Below are 13057 nucleotides of genomic sequence, written 5' to 3' on the forward strand. Positions count from 1 at the left end.
AATAAATAAATAAATAAATAAATAAATAAATAAATAAATAAATAAATCTTTAAAAGAATGTGTCATATTCATACAATGGAATATTATTCAGCCATAACAAGGAATGAAGTATTGATACAAGCTACAATGCAGATGAACCTTGAAAACATTCTGCTAAGTGCTTAAAAAATCCAGACACGGGTGCCTGGGTGGCTCAGTTGGTTAAGCAGTTGCCTTCGGCTCAGGTCATGATCCCAGGGTCCTGGCATCGAGTCCCACATCAGGCTCCTTCTCAGCAGGAAGCCTGCTTCTCCCTCTGCCTGCCACTCCCCCTGCTTGTGCACTCTCTCTCTGTCAAATAAATAAATAAAATCTTGAAAAAAAAATCCGGACACAAGGGGCACCTGGATGGCTCAGTCGGTGTGGCATCTAACTCTTGATTTCAGCTCAGGTTGTGACCTTGGGGTCGTGGGATCAAGCCCCGAGTTGGCCTCCACGCTCAGCCCTCTCCCTCTGCTGCTCCCCCTGCTCTTACTCTCTCTCTCTCTAATAAATAAATAAAATTTTAAAAAAATCCAGATACAAAAGAACACATATTGCATGATTCCTTACAGCTGACCCTTGATCAACACAGGTTTGAATGGTGCAGGTCCACTTACACACAGATTTTTTTTTTTATATAAATACAGCACAATACTATAAATGTATTTTCCCTCCCTTATGATTTTCTTAATAATGTTTTCTTTTTTCTAGCTTACTTTACAAGAATATAATATATAATACATATAACATACTAAATATTTAATCGACTCTTTATGTTATCAGTAAGGCTTCCAGTCAAGAGAAGTCTATTAGTAGTTAAGTTTTGGGGGCGTTAAAACTTATACATGGAGTTTCAACTGCATGGGAGGCCAGCCCCCCCAGACCCTGCATTGTTCAAGGGTCAACTGTATGTGAAATGTACAGAGTAGGCAAACATAGTGACAGGAAGTAGATTAGTGTTTGCAGGGGGTGGAGGTGCAAGAGATTGGGGAGTGACTGCCAATGGGTATGCGATTTCTTTCTAGGGTAATGGAATTCTATCTAATTCTGGAATTAAATAGTGGGGTGTTGGTTGCACAACTTTGTGAATATGGTAAAAACCACAGAATTGCATATGTTTCAAAGAGTGAATTTATTGTATGTGAATTTATATCAATAAAGCTGTTACTTGAGACGTCTGGGTGGCTCAGTTGGTTAAGCGCTCACCTTTGGCTCAGGTCATGACCCCAGGGTCCTGGGATTGAGTCCCGCATCAGGCTCCTTGCTGAGTGGGGAGCCTGCTTCTCCCTCTGCCTGCCACTCTCCCTGCTTGTGCTCTCTCTCATAAATAAATAAATAAATAAATAAATAAATAAATAAATAAATAAATAAAATCTTTTTAAAAAAATAAAGCTGTTACTTAAAAAAGAGAGAGGTAACCAGGCATGAGGTGCTTCCTGAAGAAATATTCTCCTCAAAAATTAGAATCTGAATCTTATTAAGCCTTCAGGGAGGAACATGTTAACACCACAGAGATATAATCAGCAAAATCCAAAATGAGAGACTCTATAGGACAAATTGCTTCCCTCAACAAACACATTTGAAAATAAAAATCAGAAACTATGACAAAAACAAGAAGGAGAGACAGAGATAGAGAGACCTACAGATTCATATGTATCTATGTATGGATCTTACTTGGATATTGTTTCAAACAAACAAAAAGAAAAAGAAATAATGGGAAATTTGAACAATGGCTGGATTTTGGTGATATTAAGGAATTATTTATTTAGGGTGATAATAGTGCTAAGATTATGCTTTTATTTTTTTTCTTGAGAGAGAGAGAAAGTGTGAGCGGGGGAGGGGGCAAAAGGAGAGTAAAAGAGAGAACCTTAAGCAGGCTCCACACTCAGTGTGGAGCCCAATGTGGTGCTTGATTCCACAGCCCTGAGATCATGACCTGAGCCGAAATAAGAGTTGGATGCTTAACCGCCTGAGCCACCTTGGTGCTCCAAGATTATGTTTTCTTTTTTTTTTTTTTTTAAAGATTTTATTTATTTACTTGAGAGAGAGAATGAGATAGAGAGAGCATGAGAGTGGGGAGGGTCAGAGGGAGAAGCAGACTCCCTGCTGAGCAGGGAGCCCGATGCGGGACTCGATCCCGGGACTCCAGGATCATGACCTGAGCCAAAGGCAGCCGCTTAACCGACTGAGCCACCCAGGCGCCCCCAAGATTATGTTTTCAAGAGTTCTTTTGTGTTGATGAGATAGTTCTGTATCTTGAAATTTTGATTGTGGTGGTGGTTACATGAATCTATACATGTGATAAAGTTACTCCTTCCCTGAATGATATAAGGGAAAGTAAGGGGCCCCAGGAGTTTATTCTCATAAAGTCTCCTTAAGAGAATGAGCTTTGAGTGTTTTCGTGTACTCTGCATAACTTTTCATTGAGTCAGGGCCTGTCCACTCATCTATGAATACATGAAGGTGTCTGAGGTCTTCTTCTTAAATACAGTGCTTTGTTAGCCATTTACTGCTTCCTGTTTTGATTTTTTTAGCTGCTCAGTCAGCAGTTTCTCATTTAACCAAGTGCTTTACTGTAGAGAAAGAAGGAAAAAGAGGAACTCTGGCCTCCTGTTAACTAGTTTTATTTTTTGAATTCACGTTAATTATTGTCTCTGTGTTCTGCTGAACATCACAAGCCAGCCTTACTATTTATGCAATTCAGCCCTGGTTTGGGGAAGTCATGGGTTCTTCCAAATCTGCCAAAGATAACAGTGGCTTTTGCCAATGTCTTTTCATGCTCACTGAGGGCTGAAGATAGACGATGTGAAAAGAGATAATACTGATAGCATTTCTTTGATTAATGAACCCTAAAATTAAAAAAGAAGCTTTAGTTGGGAGAGGAAGTATAAGAAAATGAAACAAGGTGATACTGGGAACTTGATTCGGCAAGTCATTTTGAGGGCATGACCTGAGATCAGCCCATTTAGTCCAGTCTTACTCTTTCACCTGTCGCAACATCTAGAGAGGCATCTGGGCTGAAAAACAGAAGAGCCGTGTTCAAGTCTTGCTTGGTGGCCAACTTGCCGCATACTCTTAGGTGTCATGTTTCCTTCAGTATCCCAGTTCCTTTATTTGCAAAACCAGGGTCCTGGGCCATATCACCTCCAAAGTTATTCCAGTTCCAAAATTTTATACCCAAGGGCAAAAAAGGGTCTTCATCTATTCTGGAAAGAAGATCACCAGAAGTTTGAACCAGAGGTCTCTTCTGGTCAGCTCCCATTCATTTATTTATTTGGTATTCAGCCAACATTTGCTAGGTGCTTAAGAATGTTTTGAGGGACTGGATTAAAACACATAACACATTGCTGTCCATGGACGAAGCAGTGATTTCTGAGCCAGATGTGCTGGAAGGGACTAGAACTGCCAAGAGCTTTTTGGAGCTCCAACGTCTTCCACAGCTAGGAGCTTGGGCAAAGCATTCTTCTCAAAGATAATTCTCTAAGGAGGGGACTTTCTTGAAGCCTTTAGCTTGAGCTCTAGGGCAAACTTGGTCTTAAGAACTTGGAAATTTTAGGGTGCTTTGGTGGCTCAGTTGCTCTGCCTTTGGCTCAGGGCATAATCTCATGGTCCTGGGATTGAGCCCCAAGTCAGGCTTCCTGCTCAGCTTCTTCCTCTGCCTCTCCCCCTGCTTGTGCTCTCTCTTTCTCTCTCTCTCTCTCAAATAAATAAAATCTTTAAAAAAAATTTTTAAAAAGAACTTAGAGATTTTAATTGGCTTGCTGGGAGGAAGAAAACATCTTTTGAAAGGTTTAAGTAGATTTTTCATTTCACCTCTAGGACAGGTTATTATTATTTACTTGGTTTGGGGAAGACCACGTGAGTAATGATAAGAGTAAATTATTCTGTGTAGTGCTTCCCACATGCCAGATGTTATACTAAGTCCCACTCAACTAATTCATTTAATCCTCATAACAGAATGCAAGGGTGGTATTTTTATTAACTCGATTTTATAGATGGAGCAGCTGAGGAATGCACAACCTTGAAGAACTTACTCAAGATGGCATACAATAAGTAGTAGAGCTGGATTTGAACCATTACACCTGGCAAATTGTGCTCTTAAGCCCATCCACCAATGTGTCCCTAAATGAGTCTGTAACATGAAAGTGAAGCTAGGATTACCTTACGATCCAGTGTGTTGGTTTCCTATGGCTGCTGTACCATTAACGTGACCGTTGAAAATAACAAAAACTTATTCTCTGATAGTTCTGAAGGTCAGGAGTCCAAAATGGGTCTCACTGGTTTAAAATCAAGGTATTGGCAGGATTATATTCCTTCTGGAGGCCCTAGGAGGCAACTCCTTGCCTTTTCCAGAGGCTGCCTTCACTCCCTGACTCATGGCCTCCCCCCATCTTCAATAGCCAGCGCCAGACGAGTCTTTCTCATGCTGCATCACCTGACACTTTCTTTTATCTCCCCTTTTCCTTTACAATGACTCTGTGATTACATCGGGCCCACTTTGATAATCCAAAATAATTTCCTCATCTGAAGATCCTTAATCATGTCTGCAAAGTTTCTTACCACATAAGGACACACCCAGACCTGGGAGTGTGGGTGGGAATGGGGAGTGACTGCAAATGGGCATAAGGGATCTTTTGGGGGTGATGGAAATGTTCTAAAATTAGATTGTGGGGATGGTTGCACAACTCTATACATTTGCTATAAATTATGGAATTGTGCACTTGAATGAATTGAGGGGCGCCTGGGTGGCTCAGTTGGTTAAGTGCCTCACTCTTGATCTCAGTTCAGGTATTGATCTCAGGGTTGCGAGTTCAAGCCCGGTGTTAGACTCCATGCCCATTGTGGAGCCTATTTAAAAAAAAAAAAAAAAAGGTTTGATATACAGATTATATCTCAATAAAGCTGTTTTTTTTTTTTAATGAGGAAGACAGAACCAGTATACAGTACTTATGCTGAAGTCTCTTTTCTTAACAAGGACTGTCTTTCATCCTGAGATGATTTTTTCCCTACTTTTTTAAGTTAATGTATCTTTCCTTTCTGAAAATGATGTGATCGAAAATGGCAGTAATAATAATAGTTTTTCATTACCCTTCCTTGTAAAGTAAAAAGTAAACACCGTGTCAATTCTTTTTTTTTTAAGATTTATTTATTTTAGAGAGAGAAAGTGCATGAGCAAGGGGAGGGGCAGAGGGAGAGAGAGAGAAGCCCCAAACCGACTCCCCGCTGAGCATGGAGCCCAACACGGGGCTTGATCCCAGGACCCTGAGATCACATGATCTAAGCGGAAATCGAGAGTCTGCCGCTTAACCAACTGAGCCACCCAGGCGCCCCTAACACCCTGTGTCAATTCTTGAATGTTTGTAAAAACTGTGCTGATCTGTGAAATCCAAGAGTTTGGGAAGCCCTGGACCAGCTCATCTGTTAAAGTAGGAAGAGGTCTGAGGGATCATTGAATTCAACTCTCTCATTTTCAAGATAAGAAGGTATTGAAGGGCGGGGGCACCTGGGTGGCTCAGATGGTTAAGCATCTGCCTTCTGCTCAGGTCATGATCCCAGGGTCCTGGGATCGAGTCCCACATCGGGCTTCCTGCTCCTTGGGAGCTTGCTTCTCCCTCTGCCTCTCTCTCTCTCTCTCTGTCTCTCATGAATAAATAAATAAAATCTTTAAAAAAAAAAAGAAGGTATTGAAGGGCTATGGCGGTGGAGCACCCTGTGCAATGTTGCCTAGCCAGCTTCTGGGTCCTTCGTTTGTTTCCACTCTTACTGCATCCCCCACCAGGGGCCTTTTGATTCCGGAAGCCTAAGAACTCTTTGCCAATCTGCCCATCAGCACACAGTGAGGTATGACATTCTGGGCAGGTCAACATGTTGAGCGGCTTTGCCAAGGACACAGTTTAAAGGAAATGCTTGGCTCCACTGGGTGGATTCATCTGAGTAAGTCACCTGACCCAGACCAGTCCACAGCATCACATGGCAGTCAAAGGTCCTCAAGTGCATCTGCCAAATGACTAAGAAGTGCTTACTGGCCCAAAGGAGATGTTGACTGTGTGTGCTGGTAACGGAGGGCACTTCCCCAAGACGCGCAGCAGAGTGCGACATGTGACTTGTAACCCCTGGGGATGGACCCCAACGTGACATTCTCAGTTTCTCTCTTGCTTCTGAAAATATACTGCAAAGGCACCTGTGAAAATCTCCGGACTCCCAAGGGTCAAGGCACTTGGGGAACGTAAAGGTGAATCAGATATTTCTGTCTTTGTCTTTTTATTTACACCCAGTCTTGTTCCAGAAAGGACTGGAGGCAGTTTTGAAGGATGCATAAAATACAGGGAGCATTAATGAGATGGAGAGTGATACTGAAGTTATGTAAATATGGAAGTCCTATTCTGACCTGAAACCCAATTTTTTATTAAAAATGTCTATGGAAAATATTCAGCTAAAATTTGTATACCGGGGTAGCTGGGTGGCTCAGCTGGTTAACCTCTGCCTTCCGCTCAGGTCATGATCCCTGGATCAAGCCCTGTGACTGGCTCCTTGCTTGGGGGCAGGGAGTCTGCCCCTCCCTCTGCCTCTGCCCTTCCCCCACCCCGGCTCATGCTCTCTCTTGCTCTCTCAAATAAATAAATAAAATCTTTAAAAAAAAATAAAATAAAATTTGTACACCTCTTAGCTCTATAGCACAAACTTTAAAAAAGTAACAATTTTATTATAATTTATATAGCACAAAAATCACTCTTTTAAAGTGTAAAGTGGCTTTTAGTATTTCATAGTTGTGCCTCCATCACCAATATTTAATTTTAGAACCATCTCCCAAAAGAAAACTACATGTTAATGGTCACTCCCCATTTTCTCCCAGCCCCTGGCAACCACTGTTTTCTAACTCTATGATATGCCTAGTGGACATTTCATATAAATGGAATGAGGCAATATGGCCTTCTGTAATTGGCTCCTTTCACTTACCATAGTGTTTTCAAGGTTCATCCGTGTTGAGCAAAACACTTTTAAAAAATATAAATAAATCAAGAGAATGAAAAGACAAGCCATAGACTGGGAGAAAATATGTGCAAAAGACATATTTGATAAAGGACTTATCCAGAATACACAAAGAACTCTTCACATCATTTTCTCAGCAATGAGAAAATGAACAGCACAATTAAGAAAAGAATGGTCAAGGGGCGCCTGGCTGGCTCAGTGGGTGGGGCATGCGACTCTTAATCTCAGGGCTGTGGGTTCGAGCCTGAAGGGTGTGGAGATTACTTAAAAATAAAATCTTTAAAAAAATGGTTAAAAGACCTGGACAGACACCTCACCAAAGGAGATACAGGGATGGTATATAAACATATAAAAAAGATGTTCAATATCATGTGTCACTAGGGAATTGTAAATTAGAACAACAATGAGATACCGATACACGCCTGTTAGAATGGCCTAAAGCACAAACACTGACGACACCACGTGCTTGTGAGGAGGTAGGAGAGAACGCTCGTTCATTGCTGGGGAGGATGCAGGATGGAACAGGTACAGCCACTTTGGAAGACACCGTGGCACTTTCTTTCAAAACTAAACACACTCCTGCCATAGGATGCAGCAATTGCACTCCTTGATATTACCGCTGCGTGAAATCTGCACATGGATGTTTACAGCAACTTTGTTCATAACTGCCAAACCTGGAGACAACCAATATGTCCTTGAGTAGATGAATGGATAAACTAACTGTGGTCCATCCAGGCCATGGAACAGTATTCAGCACTAAAAAGAAATGAGCTATCAAACCGTGAAAAGACATGGAAGAAACGTAAATGCATAGCACTAAGTGAAAGAAGCCATTCTGGGGTGCCCAGCTGGCTCAGTTGGTGGAGCGTGTGTGACTCTTGATCTGGGGGTCGTGAGTTCGAGCCCCACGTTGGGTGTAGAGATTACTTAAAAAAAAAAAAAAAAAAAAAAGAAGCAGCCGGAAGTGTGAAAGGGCTACATACCAGAGGATCCCAACTATATGACATTCTGGAAAAGGCGAAACTGTTATAGAGACAGTAAAAAGATCAGTGGTTGCCAGGGGTTAGAGGAGGGAAGGGATGAATAGGCAGAGTACAGAGGATTTTTAGGGCAGTGAAACTATTCTGTTTGATACTAAAATGGTGGATACATGTCATTATACATTTGTCAAAATCCGTAGAAGGTACAACACCAAAAGTGAAGCCCAATGTGGACTGTGCACTTTGGGTGATGATGATGTATGAGCGTAAGGTCATTGATTGTAATAAACGGACCAAGATGTGGATAGTTGGGGAGGCCGTGCGCACGTGGGGGATAGGGGACATATATAGAGACTCTCTGTACTTTCTGCTCAATTTTGCTGTGAACCTAAAACTGCTCTAAAAAAATAAAGTCTATTAAAAGCAAATAAACAAACATAACAGTACAACCAGCAAACTATTATACATACCTGACTTTAGTATCACACGTAAGTTGTGATGGTCCCAGTGTAGTGGGTAACTCTTGGTGCCCTGCTCCGTTCCCACTCTGCCATTGGCTGAGGGAAGATGTCCCCTGCCAGGAGAGGCCTGGGAAGTCACCCTTTTCATGGCCAATGACTGGCTGATGTGGGAATGAACAGCTCTAGTCCTCTTGCCTCTGGGTAGAAAAACCTCTATGGTACAGTTGTGCTTCAGGGTTCTTGATGGGATCAGGCTGAGGTCTGCTTCTTCCTGAACCCACATCTTTGCAGAGCCTCTTCCTTTGCCCTGTCCCCATCCTACACTCTCCTCCAGGTTTGTCCCCAGAGTGTGCCCTCTACAGCTTATTAGCACAAGAATCGTCTCTCAGGCTTTGCTTCTAGGAAACTAATCTATGACAATTCCTAGGGACATCCCTGTCTTCCTAGGATATTCTGATGGAAGGTCATCTTAAAAGGGTCATGTAATTCATTGTCCACAGTGTTGCCTGCCACAAACAAGACGCCTTTACATATTTTTTCCACATTCATGGCAAGCGCCTGAGATACACAGCATTGCACCGGAACCTGACTTTACAAAATCAAGTCTTTTCTTCCCAGGCACCCATTTTTACATTAAAAGAGTAACTTTGGGGGTGGAGGAGAATTAAAAGTAAAAGAAGAGAGAACAGTGGTGGTGACATACAATGTGGCCAGAAATGAATCTGAAAAAGTGTGGGTTTCCTTTGGGTGGGCCACAGATTTTGCCATAAGCCTTGTAATTATACACACACACACACACACACACACACACCCCTGCTCATTTATACAATTCACAGTGTCTTCTACTTAGGAACCAACTGTATTAAGGCCAGTCAGAATTTCTGCCTTGGTCCTTCTGAAAAGCATACCCCACCAGGTAATGAAACACAACCTTGACAGCAAACCTGGGGGAGAAAAGTCCCAGCTCAGCTTGATTCTTGAGCCCTGCTCTCTGGGTTTATTTCCCTTCCGAACTTTGGGCCGCCTATTTAATTTCTCTGAGCCTTCATTTTTTTCATCTGTAAAATGGGAATAGTAATAGCCCTACTGCATAGATGTTATTAATTAATCCTTTATTGAGAACTAAGTGATAAAATAATAGTCTGCTAACAGGTCTTGAGTGAGGGTTAAGAAAACATGAAAGCTTTAATGCTAAAGGGGAAAAAGACATTTAAAAATTGGGATTCTGAGGTCCTTGACTTTATTATTTTTTAAAGATTTTATTTATTTGAGAGAGAGGGAGAATGAGAGAGAGAGAGCACAAGGGGGGTGGGCAGAGGGAAAGGGAGAAGCAGGCTCCCTCCTAGGACTCTGGGATCACGACCCCGAGGCGAAGGTAGCCGCTTAACCAACTGAGCCACCCAGGCGCCCTAGTCCTTGACTTTAGACCTGTTTCTGATTACCTTAGAACCTCTTCCTCCTCTATCATTGCCTGGCATTTACTGAGTCCTCACCAGACCTCTGGAGAAGGCTCACATGCCTCTCGCTAGATCTGATACTCTATTTTGGGCCTGCTGTTACCACTTTAATATATCCTATTCAGACGTTTCACCCATCCTGCAGGAGGAGGAGATTATACATGCGTGAGGGTTCTTGGGGGGCCATTCTAAGAATACTGCCTACCTGTTAATAAATAAATGCTTATTGATTGCTTGGAAATCCTTCAAAAACAACCAGGAAGAGATGGTGCCCCTCCCCTCCCGAGTTTAGGACCACAGCAATCTTTATCGTGCCATATCGTGCCAGGATGTCATCTCTCAGGAGCTGCGTGACTGGAAGAGGAAGGATGTGCCAGGAAGAGGGACTTGCATAGGCAGACAAGAAGGCCACGAGGGCTGGAGCGAGTGAGTCTTGTGACAGGAAGTGAGGTCATGGGAATAAGCAGGAGTCAGCTGATGTTAGCCAGGTAGGAGTTTATTCGAGGAAGGACGGAATGATTTTTAAGATGATGAAAAGTTTTAGAAGTAGATTCGTTGCACAATAATGTGAACATGATTAATGCTACTAAACTGTACATGTAAACATGGTTTAAGTGGCAAATTTTATGTTATATGTATTTTACTATGTCAGGGAGCAAGAATTCTGGTCCCCTCAAAGATCTTTCTAGCTGGACTAAGAATCAAATTGATATGAGACCGGTTAACAGGAGAAAATCAAATTTAATGATGTACGTATGGGGAATCCACACAGACATGGGCACTGCAAAGACAGGTAAAATGAGGTATATATGTCATCCTGAACTAAGGAGAAGGGGCAGGGGTCTGGGACTTCATAGGAAAGGAATGCACTTCACAGGGTGAGAAGAAGAGGAGCTGATGTTTGGTTATTAGATGTTTGCCCTACCATGCAGTTGGGTCACTCAGATGAAATTTATCTCTGTTAATAACTCTTATTTGGGGAAAGGCCCTTAATTTAGATTCTTCTGCATTGTTAAGGGAAGGATAAAAGTTTCTCTTGGGCCCACAGTGCTTTCAGCTCAAGACAATCCACGTGCCAAAGTGGCACAATCTGGGGGCCTGTCCTGGACCCCTTCATTTTCAAAGCTGGTCTCCATGTGTGTTTGAGTCTAACTGACTTCTGGCTGAACGTTCCTCTCTTTACATTCCCTGCCCACAAATACAACCTACCCCAAACCCTCAATGCGCTCGCCTGTAGCTTGCAACAGTCTGCTTATCTCAAATTGCAATTCCTCTGCTCTTCCCAAATAAACTCCTCCTTTTTGAGCTTGCCTCAGTTTACCCCTTTATTTAGATCAAGAATATTACATATTGCAGTTGAAATATTTTCATACAAAAGGTTAGTGTGTCTGTGGTGGGAACAGTTGACTGCAGGGATCCTCAGGGCTCGGGTTAGTGCCTAGCACTTCCCATGCACTCGAGAAATAGCTGACACCTGACCAGAATCTGTTCTGAGTTCGTTCATTATATATCAATTCGTTTGAACTTTACAACAACCCTATGAAACACAGATGAGTGAAGACAGTGTCCAGGACCCCACAGCCAGGAAGTGTCAGAGATGGAGTCAAAATCCAGGACGTCTGGAGAGAGTCCATGCCTTTGACCATCATTATCAAACAGAATGAATGAATGAATGAATGAATGAATGAATGTTGAGTCCTGAGAACCAGTGGTTCTCACCATGGAAGGGGGGGCGGGGTGTGCATGCAGATTTTGCCCCTCCTTCCCCCAGAAGGCTTTTGGCAATGTCTGGGGACATTTTTGATTGTCACAACTTGAGGGAAGGGAGCTCCTGGCATCAGGTGGGTAGCCCCCCAGGGACGCTGATGCCACTAGATGTCCTATGAGGTGCAGGACAGCCCCCCAACTTCCTTCACGCAACAAAAAACTACCCAGCCTCCAAATGTCAGTCATCCTGAGGTGCAGAAACCTGCTCTAAACTTAATCAATTTCTTTTCCTACTCTCTCCAGCGCTTATTGCTTTATGATCTGAACCTCTCACTTAGTCTCTCGCCATTAGATAGAAAAAGACGGAATCTGAAATGGCTCCTCAGGGCTCTTATCTCTGGTGGTTGGGTTATCTGCCACAGTCTTGTGGTATCACAGATTTGTATCTGGCTTGAGCCTCACTAACCTCTGAGCCCCACACTGTGACTTTCCTGGTGAGAATTTCACTGGGGACATTTGAGGGGGGGGGCTGTCCTCATGCCTATATGTTTACAGGGAGCCTGCCACCCTCCTGCCGCCCTGGGGTTTTTTCTGGTGCCTTGGCTCCTGGCCCCCCCACTGGTGCTGCCCTTCCCACACCATGCCGCCATTCCATTCTGTGTGTAGTCTCAGAGCACAGCAGTGCCCAAGGTCAGAGATTCCTATCTTCCTTTTCTCATCATGCTCTTAGCCCTGCAGGTAGCTACTATTCATGGGGCACTTACTAGATGCTAAGCAGTGTGTTTCATTCAATTTACCGAGAGAAGTAGGTGCTGTTCTATTTTACAGTTGAGGAAACACAGGCACTGAGAAATTAAGTAACTTGCTCAGGTCCCACAGCTTGTACGTGCTGGAGCTGGGATCGGAATCCAGGTAGCTTGATGGCAGAGCCCACCATGTGCACCCACTTCTCCCTCCAAGCCCCTCTCATCTCAGCCTCCTCCTTGTGGCTGGCCTACAAGTGCAGTCTCTTCTGAACTAAGGAGAAGGAGCAGGGGTCTGGGACTTCATAGGAGTCTCTTCTGAGGCTCTCCTGAGTCTCTTCTGAGGCTCTCCTGACCATTACCACGGGAACTCCCTGCCAACTCCCAGCCACCCACCGGTCCTTATTTTTCAGCCGCCTTCTCTTGTCCCATACTTTCAGCTCTCAGCTCACCGTGCTGCTGAGGGAGTCTGAGGGGGCTATCCCTGGACCTCATTTGCCTAAACATGCCTGGCATCAGGCCACCACTTCTGTTCCATTTCACCTGTGAAAACCCAACCAAAGGCCACCATTTATTCTGGGTGAATTGAGGAAGTGGTTAAGGACACCCTGTTCCTCTCTTATTAGACAGTGAATTCCCAAGGGAAAGAACAGAATCCCACTTCTCTCGGGACACCTGGGTGGCTCTGTCGGTTAAGT

The sequence above is a fragment of the Mirounga leonina genome, unplaced genomic scaffold, assembly GCF_011800145.1.
Source record: "Mirounga leonina isolate KUSES-001 unplaced genomic scaffold, KU_Mleo_1.0 Mir_82, whole genome shotgun sequence".
NCBI lineage: Eukaryota > Metazoa > Chordata > Mammalia > Carnivora > Phocidae > Mirounga > Mirounga leonina.